The sequence below is a fragment of the Triturus cristatus genome, chromosome 6 (genome assembly GCF_964204655.1).
Source record: "Triturus cristatus chromosome 6, aTriCri1.1, whole genome shotgun sequence".
NCBI lineage: Eukaryota > Metazoa > Chordata > Amphibia > Caudata > Salamandridae > Triturus > Triturus cristatus.
Window position 1 is genome coordinate 1,215,328,119 of NC_140589.1, and position 8,850 is coordinate 1,215,336,968.

An 8,850-nucleotide genomic window follows, 5' to 3' on the forward strand; every position below is an offset into this window, starting at 1 on the left:
TACTTAAGAGTGGGAGGGAAACTTTTGTGGTGAGTTGGCCATTGGGGTGAAGCGGAGCTGGAAGAATCCACCAGGAGTGTAGGCGGTAGGGCCTAGCCAGGGACTTATGCCTCTGAGAGTGACAGGATTTAGGTACTGCCTCTTAAGTGAGTGAGGTGCCCTGTGAATCCCACTGATCTTGCCCAGTAGTAGGAGGACCCAGAGACTCTCTGCCAGCCTGACTAGGAAGGACCTAGTCGCCCTCTCCATCCCTACCCCTGTAACAGAACCCCTTAAGGGCGCCAGATACATCTGCGCCAAAAGACTTCATCTGTCAACTGAGAACTGAAACCTAACTTTAAGAACTGAGACTGCATGACAAGAGCGAGCTGTAAGCCTTGAATGCCAGAGCTGAGACTGCGTGTCCAAGCTACCCTAGTGAACAAAATACTAAGCCGATTGCCAAGCCACCGGGGATCGACCAGGTACTAGCGCTGTGACCCCCGCGCTTCCTGCCCTGGTCTGGGACCCCCGGCAGCGTGCTCCGCTGAGCACCATATCCCCATCCTTAATTTGAGCCCCCCCCTGCGACGACGAAGCCAGCGCGCTCACCGCCGCGGCCTGGAGGCCTGGGAGAGTGCCCTGCTGTGTCGCGAGGCCCAGGCGAAGTCCGGGGCCCCGTCGCTGCCGTCGCAGCCGTGTGAGGAGAAGCGCAAGGTCGGGGCCGAGTTCCCCCAACGTCGTGAGGACGTACGCCTGCTGACGCCGAGACGGAGGTAAGCCCGGAGGCCGAGATCCCCCCTGGTGTGCCCCCTGCTGGTCTGGAAACCACACCGCACTTGGCCCGGGTTTTCCCCTCCGTGGGAATCCCCTCCCCTGCCTGTGCGACGGAGAGACCCCGCCGAGGGATCCTGTCCGTGTCCCCCCTCCTGTGTTACCGAGCGCGGTGCTCTGTGAACTGCACCGGAGCATAGGGACTCGCTCCTCAAGTCCAGTAATCTTCCCCGCGGGAAGCCGTTCAAAGTACTGACAGACATTACTCTCGTGTGGCGCTTCACGCCACCGACTCTGCTTCCTCAGCCGGAGGGACCGGGACGGCGAGTAACCCCATGTGGTATATGCTCTGCTCGAAAGTAACTATATGCCAAGGAATGCGAGTAGCGCATTGTGTTATATGCTCTGCTCGAAAGTAATTACATGCAAGGAATGCGAGTAGCGCATTGTGTTATATGCTCTGCTCGAAAGTAATTACATGCTAAGGAATGCGAGTAGCGCACTGTGTTACATGTTCTGCTCGTAAGTAATTACATGCTAAGGAATGCGAGTAGCGCACTGTGTTACATGCTCTGCTTGTAAGTAATTACATGCCAAGGAATGCGAGTAGCGCATTGTGTTATATGCTCTGCTCGAAAGTAATTACATGCCAAGGAATGCGAGTAGCGCATTGTGTTATATGCTCTGCTCGAAAGTAGTTACATGCCCAGGAATGCGAGTAGCGCACTGTGTTATATGCTCTGCTCAAAGGTAATGACATGCGACTGATTACGAGTCACGCGATGTATTAAATGTTCTACGCAAACGTATCCACATGCAACTGATTGCGCGTAGCGCTATGTTTATATGCCTTGCTTCACAGTACTAGGGGCCCTTGATCACGAGGAGCGCTCAGTTCTACAGGCGCCATGTTAAGTGAACCCAATGTGTCCCCTTTCAAGTATTACGCTTAGTTAGACGGCCGGTTCAGGGAAAGACTTTACGTAAGCGCGCACGGCGCTAGAACAAGGTTAGGCACTGCATAGATATCACCCAGAGTGTCGAATGTAATGTCACAATGGTATTATGATTCATGTATTACCTTGTTATTTCCTGAACTGCATCTGACCAGCTATACTTGGATAAACTTGAAGTATTTGCATAATTTAAACGGTGTGGTGTCCCTTATTGTGTGTGACTCTAGTCCATGAGAAGCGTGTGGTGTATGGTTGCTTAACACATAGCCCTCTGGTTGCCCGACCGGCTCGCACCACGTTACCGCCCTTAGGGCCTGGTGACCCCAGGTTCCTACACTCTGTTTACAAAGCTGGTGTTAGAGACTGGCCGAGTACACTAATCCCTGTCTGGTTTTCCTAATCCCTGTCTTAACTATCTGTTGGTTCACACTAGTCTCTTCTGACTTTATCTTATCTTCTGGCCTTCGCTGTCCTCTGCTCGTATTCTTAACCTGTGGGAGGGGTGGTAAACACAGTTGGAGGAGAGGCTTCTTCGAGTTACTCGATACTTTTGTTTTCCGACTTTTCCTCTTGGCTCTGACTTTCTTTCAGACTATTCCTACTGGTTTTTCATGTATGTTTAAGGTGTGTCATTCGTTAATGTATATGTCACCTATGTACTATAAAAGATTGTGCGCCACGGAGTAAAGTGGCAGTCTCCTGAGAACATACCGTGTGTACTTCTAGGACAACTGTACTAGCTGCCGCTAATAAAATCTGATCTTTTACGCCGACAGAGTGTCCCCGTGTCTCTGTTAGCTGAAGCAGGAGAACCCAGGAGATTAAGGCGTACCCTGCGCCGCCAGGCCCAATTGGTTCTGGTTCTTCAACTGGCGCCCAACGTGGGGCGGCTTCAGAGGTAGTGGTTCTGCCTGAAGGTCGTGGGGATCCCCGCAAGAAATTTCTGGAGGAATCGCGAGCCACGTCAAGCGACCCCTTTATGTCGAAAGTGGTCCGAAGGTCTTTTGCAGCGTGGTTACTCCTTCCTGACGGCTATTGACGACTGCTGCCCTGACTGCCGCCCTGCCTTGGCCCTCTTTTGGTGATGTATGGTAAAGCGAGACGATAGACGGGCCTCTGTTGGTTTAAGAAGACATCTTAGTTAAGTATTGGTGGGTCGCTCCCACATTTGGTTCTTTGGTCCTTAGGTTCTTTGGTTCTTAGGTTCGGGTATTGCAATAACCGAAGCCGAGGGGTAAGTACATTTGTGCTGTGTTAAGTATTTAACCTTAGTCAAGCAAATAAAGCCTCCTTGCCAACAAAGCACTTCAATCAACACACCTTTCACACTGGAGGGATGAGGATGGACAGCATGGACGTAATCAAAACAGTTAAGAGAAGAAATAAATCATAATTATTTATTCAAAAATTCATAAAAGAAAGTACATATTAAGCAGTGCACATTGTCATGTAGCTATTTATGAAGCAAAAACAATGTCAACATATCAATGCACAGATGATCATAAAATGTTACTTTGAGACTGTCAATATTTTATAAAACATACACAATAATAATTCAATAAACACCACAAGACGTAAAATTGGGAACAAAGTAAAAAAGGAAGGAATAGTCCTATTGACATAAGGAAATCACCAAATCAAAGATTTATCAATTGCGACCCTGAATGATATCACTTTCAGATGTATATGTCACAAAAACCAGTAATCATGGATTTTGGGTGGTTTCCTCTTTAAGAGCATCGACGCGTTTCGGTGGGCACTAGTTCTCAGCCAACACCTTCATCAGGAAATAAAAAATAGAGTTCCAATATCTGTTACACTAAAACGAAATGATCTGAAAAAAACATATAACATAATTTTAGTCACTACCAAAGTTTATTTATTCTCTCAATCTGACACATCCCACTGTCCAAAACCTTCATCCCACAATTTGAAATATAAATATCAAGCAAGCAAACAATCATGCATCAATACAACTCTAGGCTTCATTGTTTTTAAAGCTATTTGATGTGTTAGTGGGAACCCACTTAGCAGAAATACACGCTATCATTCTGGTATGTATATTCAGCCTGTAATAGGGCTATTCAATAAAGTTCGTAGTGATAAAGTCTTACTCGGTATCTGCACTACCACTTATATTTAACAAAAAGTGGCTACTCCCTCATACTGACAAGTTACCAAATACTACCCTCTTTGCATTCTTTCTTACATACATAAACACAGTTTAAAACTCACACTTATTATTTAATGAGCTGTGTCCATGTGAATCCTGCCAAAGGTTCTATTTTTTCCTTCTTATATGTAGCCAGGAAAGTTCTTCACGTAGGTTTAATGCCTATTTAGATAAAACATGACATGCCAGGTTTCTTAGCTCTGTGCTTCGATCGGAATTATGATTAGTTTATAATATATAGAAACTAATTACTATTCCATGTAACTTAATTTCATCGACTCCGGGTCTAAATAGACCTCAGGACTCTATTTCCTCCATTTGGATACAGTCTTTATTCATGTTTCCATCGAAAGAAATCAAAAGACCTATAAACAGAGTGAATACCATACTATTTTAATATCAGTTTGTACATTTTCTCAATGATCTTTTAAAGGACGATATATATCTTAAGTCCCTCCTGGGTACAGATATTACATTCACTCCATATTACAAAAATGTATATAAAGCGTCATCAAAAATTAACGGGTTACACTTGGAGTGTTACGAACACCCAGCGCTTAATCCCAGTCCGTTATCCCTACAATATTAGTCTCACACGATTCTGTGGTCACTAATAGTATCTGTCCATTCAACAGCCCTGTCCTCAACAGCGGGACAAACTCGTCTCGCAATTAGAACTGTCTATCCCTACAACAACGTTATACTTCACAGCGAGACCCAGCCTTCTTGCAGTTGGTCAGAGCCCCTACTTATATTACCTAAGAATCTTAGAAATGAAATGAGACCCGAGTGTCTGGTTCGATATAATTTATCTTAAAGACACACCCATCCTGCAGTTAGTATTGTGTCGCCTTACAGCAATCTTATATTTAACAGCAGGACACAGCCGTCTTGCAGTTGGTCAGAACCCCCACCTATAATATCTCAGAATCTTTCAAATGAAATGAAATGAGGCCAAGGTATCTGGTTCGATGATATAAACCTTAAAGTCACACTCGTCTCGCATATAGTACTGTCTATGCTTACAGCAACCTAATACTTAGCAACCGGACACAGCCGTCTTGCAGTTGGTCAGAACCACTCCTAGTAATACCTAACAATCTTTCAAATAAAATAAAATAAGACCCGGGTGTCTGGTTCGATGTTATTTACCTTAAACACTTTCTCAATCTCAGATTCCCGTTCCTTCGTAGGGTATGGGCATAAAGATGTCCCAGACCTGGGATAAGTGCAAAATTAAGCACTATGGGAGAATTAAAAAATATTTATATCAGCCATTTTCATACAGCAAATATCACAGCTCCAAGACACTATTTGGCCCATAGCCACCTGTTGTCGAAACCTACCTCTGTTTCGCTTGTTACAGTACACACGGTAAGGTCTTCTCAGTCGATAGAACTATACTCATGAAGGACGGAGGGTTTAAATACATAGTCCCTCATCGCGTAGGCGATAGGAAGTAAACACTCCTCTTCCGGGGTAATTCAGACTAAATGTCGTCTATATCCAAACCTCCGCAAATTTGCGTGCCATCTTGAAAGAATAGGCTAACAATCATTACACCTATTACGGTGCAAATCTAAGTGTGCGTCTTAGCAACACTAACCATCGCAACTACTTGTATAAGGCCATATGTGCTCCCGCAAAAAATGTTGGAAACTATATTGAAACATAGCCAATATAGTTATCGAAAAAAGTCTTTTCATAATAAACCTTATGTGTATACTCCTGTTCCTAATTACATTAACGGGGGTTCTTTTTTCATCAAAATGTTACTAATCTATGTAATCAAGTGGAAAATACACAATACACACCAGCCCTCTTACACATAGAGAACAGGGATCGTACTTAAAAAACTTCGAGAAACAGCCGCCATCTTTAAGAGGTGGGAGTTCCAGGTAATGCAGCAGGCTTAAAGAGAATAGATGTACGGACCTAGCATCAAAATGCAGTGTGGTTTCAGAAAAACAAACGAACCATCAAGGAATCAGAGATGGTTACAATATAACTGTCAGCCAATGCCTTATACTCCTGTTGTAGAAATTCATAAATACATATGCACATGAGAGAGCCCATATTAATGGCAGAGGGCACTCCCCTAATCCAGATACTCTTATTAACCCCTAGTTAAATTGTCATTCAGAGGTGGGGAAAAGACCACACCCTCAAAGGAAGGTAAAAGGACCCCTTCATCAGAAAAAGGAAAATTAGAGCATGAAAGTTACTGGTTCTCCTTATCTAACCACTAGTAACTGTTCCCATTCTTCTCTTGAAAATGTAGCGGGCTGGTACCGCTACATTGACGACATTTTCTTTATATGGAAAGGCACAACTGAGAACCTGGAACTGTTTTTGGACTGGCTTAATCTTGGAGACCCGAACCTAAGATTCACGTCTCATTACAGCAGGACCAAAGTTGACTTCTTGGACATCACAATAAAGGATGCCAATTGAGTATTGGAAGTAGAGCTGTTCACGAAACCTATGGCCAAAAACACTCTACTCCACTTTTCGAGTTTTCACCCTAAATCCCAAAGGGATAGTATCCCATTTAGTCAGTTCCTCCGTCTTCGGAGGAACTGCTCTGACTTACAAGACTTTTACAAGCATGCTGATGTCTTAAAACGTAAGTTCAGAGATAGGGGTTATCCGAAAAAACTCTTGACTCATTCCCTTAAGCGTGCTAGGTTTTATGACCGAGATGTCTTGGTCAATAAACCGGTAGTTAAGAAGGAATTACCTAGCAAAGTGGTGTTTGTAAGTAAATTCTGTAACTTGAGCAATCAAATTAAGAACATTGTCAACAGAAATTGACACATTTTAAATCATGAAGAAGAGGTTAAATTGGATAGACCACTGTATTCATTCAAGAAAAACAATAATTTAAGAGATATGTTAGTGCATACATATCGTGAAGACAAGTTTGATAGCCAAAGAACAATTGGAAATAACCCAGCAACTGGTAATAACAGATGTGGAACCTGTAATATCTGCCCCCATTGTCTACAAACGAAAGAGATCACACACAATGGCTGCACAATTAGAGCAAGTACTCTTAAAACTGCAGGAGTAAAAATGTGATTTACTTTCTTCGATGCCCCTGTGGGCCTGGCTATGTGGGGAAAACGGGGAGAGAACTATGAGTCAGGCAACAAGAGCACAGATCAGCAATTAAAACTAAAAAACTGGCTGCGCCTCTTGTGCCACATTTTCTTGAGTCTGGACATGGAGAAAATGATTTCTTGTGGTTTATCCTGGAAAAGGTAAAAATAGATAGGAGAGGCTCCAATATTACCAACAAGCGAAAAGCACGTGAACAATGGTATATTTCCCACCTAAACACTGTACATAAGGGATTGAATTCGAGAGAAGAATGGAAAAATTTACTAGTGGTTAGATAAGGAGAACCAGTAACTTTCATGTGCCTACTTGCTCTAATTTTCCTTTTTCTGATGAAGGGGTCCTTTTACCTTCCTTTGAGGGTGTGGTCTGTTCCCCACCTCTGAATGATAATTTAACTAGGGGTTAATAAGAGTATCTGGATTAGGGGAGTGCCCTCTGCCATTAATATGGGCTCTCTCATGTGCATATGTATTTATGAATTTCTACAACAGGGGTATAAGGCATTGGCTGACAGTTATATTGTAACCATCTCTGATTCCTTGATGGTTCGTTTGTTTTTCTGAAACCACACTGCATTTTGATGCTAGGTCCGTACATCTATTCTCTTTAAGCCTGCTGCATTACCTGGAACTCCCACCTCTTAAAGATGGCGGCTGTTTCTCAAAGTTTTTTAAGTACGATCCCTGTTCTCTGTGTGTAAGAGGGCTGGTGTGTATTGTGTATTTTCCACTTGATTACATAGATTAGTAATATTTTGATGAAAAAAGAACCCCCGTTAATGTAATTAGGAACAGGAGTATACACATAAGCTTTATTATGAAAATACTTTTTTCGATAACTATATTGGCTATTTTTCAATATAGTTTCCAACATTTTTTGCGGGAGCACATATGGCCTTATACAAGTAGTTGCGATGGCTAGTGTTGCTAAGACGCACACTTAGATTTGCACCGTAATAGGTGTAATGATTGTTAGCCTATTCTTTCAAGATGGCGCGCAAATTTGCGGAGGTTTGGATATAGACGACATTTAGGTGCCGATCACGATCCGGTAAAAAAATGGCCCGTACAACTCGTATCCGGTCTTTTTACCGTACGAATCGTACAAGTGCCGTACAAACTGCCAATTACGATTCGCATGGGAAAAAGACCATACGAATCGCATTGGGAATAATTCCCCACACTTCCTCGGGTCGGAAAACGTGTCCGCCACGTCCCCGGACGATTTACCGTACAAATGTGAAAAGTGAAGTCCGACCGTGGAATCACGATCCATCCCGTGCGTCCGATGTTACAACCGGATGGAAAAAACACCGTCCGCACCGAACTCCCATAGCAACCATGGAGACATGTGCCCACATATGCGCCGAACACCCCCCCAGCCCCCGTACGTTCGAGTCGTACCCCCACCCGTGTATGTACACCCGTGTACGTTCGAGTCGTACCCCGTGTATGTACACCCCTGTACGTGTCGAACCCCCCGTGTATGTACACCCATGTACGTGTCGTACCCCCACCCGTGTACGTACACCCGTGTACCTGTCGTACCCCCACCCGTGTATGTACACCCGTGTACGTTTGAGTCGTCACCCCCGTGTATGTACACCCCTGTACGTGTCGAACCCCCTGTGTATGTACACCCGTGTACGTGTCGTACCCCCACCCGTGTATGTACACCCGTGTACGTGTCGCACCCCCTGTGTATGTACACCCCTGTACGTGTCGAACCCCCCTGTGTATGTACACGCGTGTACGTGTTGAACCCCCCGTGTATGTACACCCGTGTAGGTTCGAGTCGTACCCCCACCCGTGTATGTACACCCGTGTACGTGTCGCACCCCCTGTG

The 8,850-nt window shown here is 44.4% G+C and overlaps 1 long non-coding RNA gene across 1 annotated transcript; it reads right to left on the minus strand.

The window, feature by feature from the left end:
• Positions 1-3,094: 3,094 nt before the first annotated feature.
• LOC146821188 (uncharacterized) lies at positions 3,095-5,328 on the minus strand. The gene is made up of 4 exons (XR_014962677.1): positions 5,229-5,328; positions 5,035-5,125; positions 3,945-4,044; positions 3,095-3,543 (listed from the first exon to the last, which is right to left on the minus strand). It is a non-coding gene; the product is annotated as an uncharacterized LOC146821188 (long non-coding RNA).
• Positions 5,329-8,850: the final 3,522 nt, after the last annotated feature.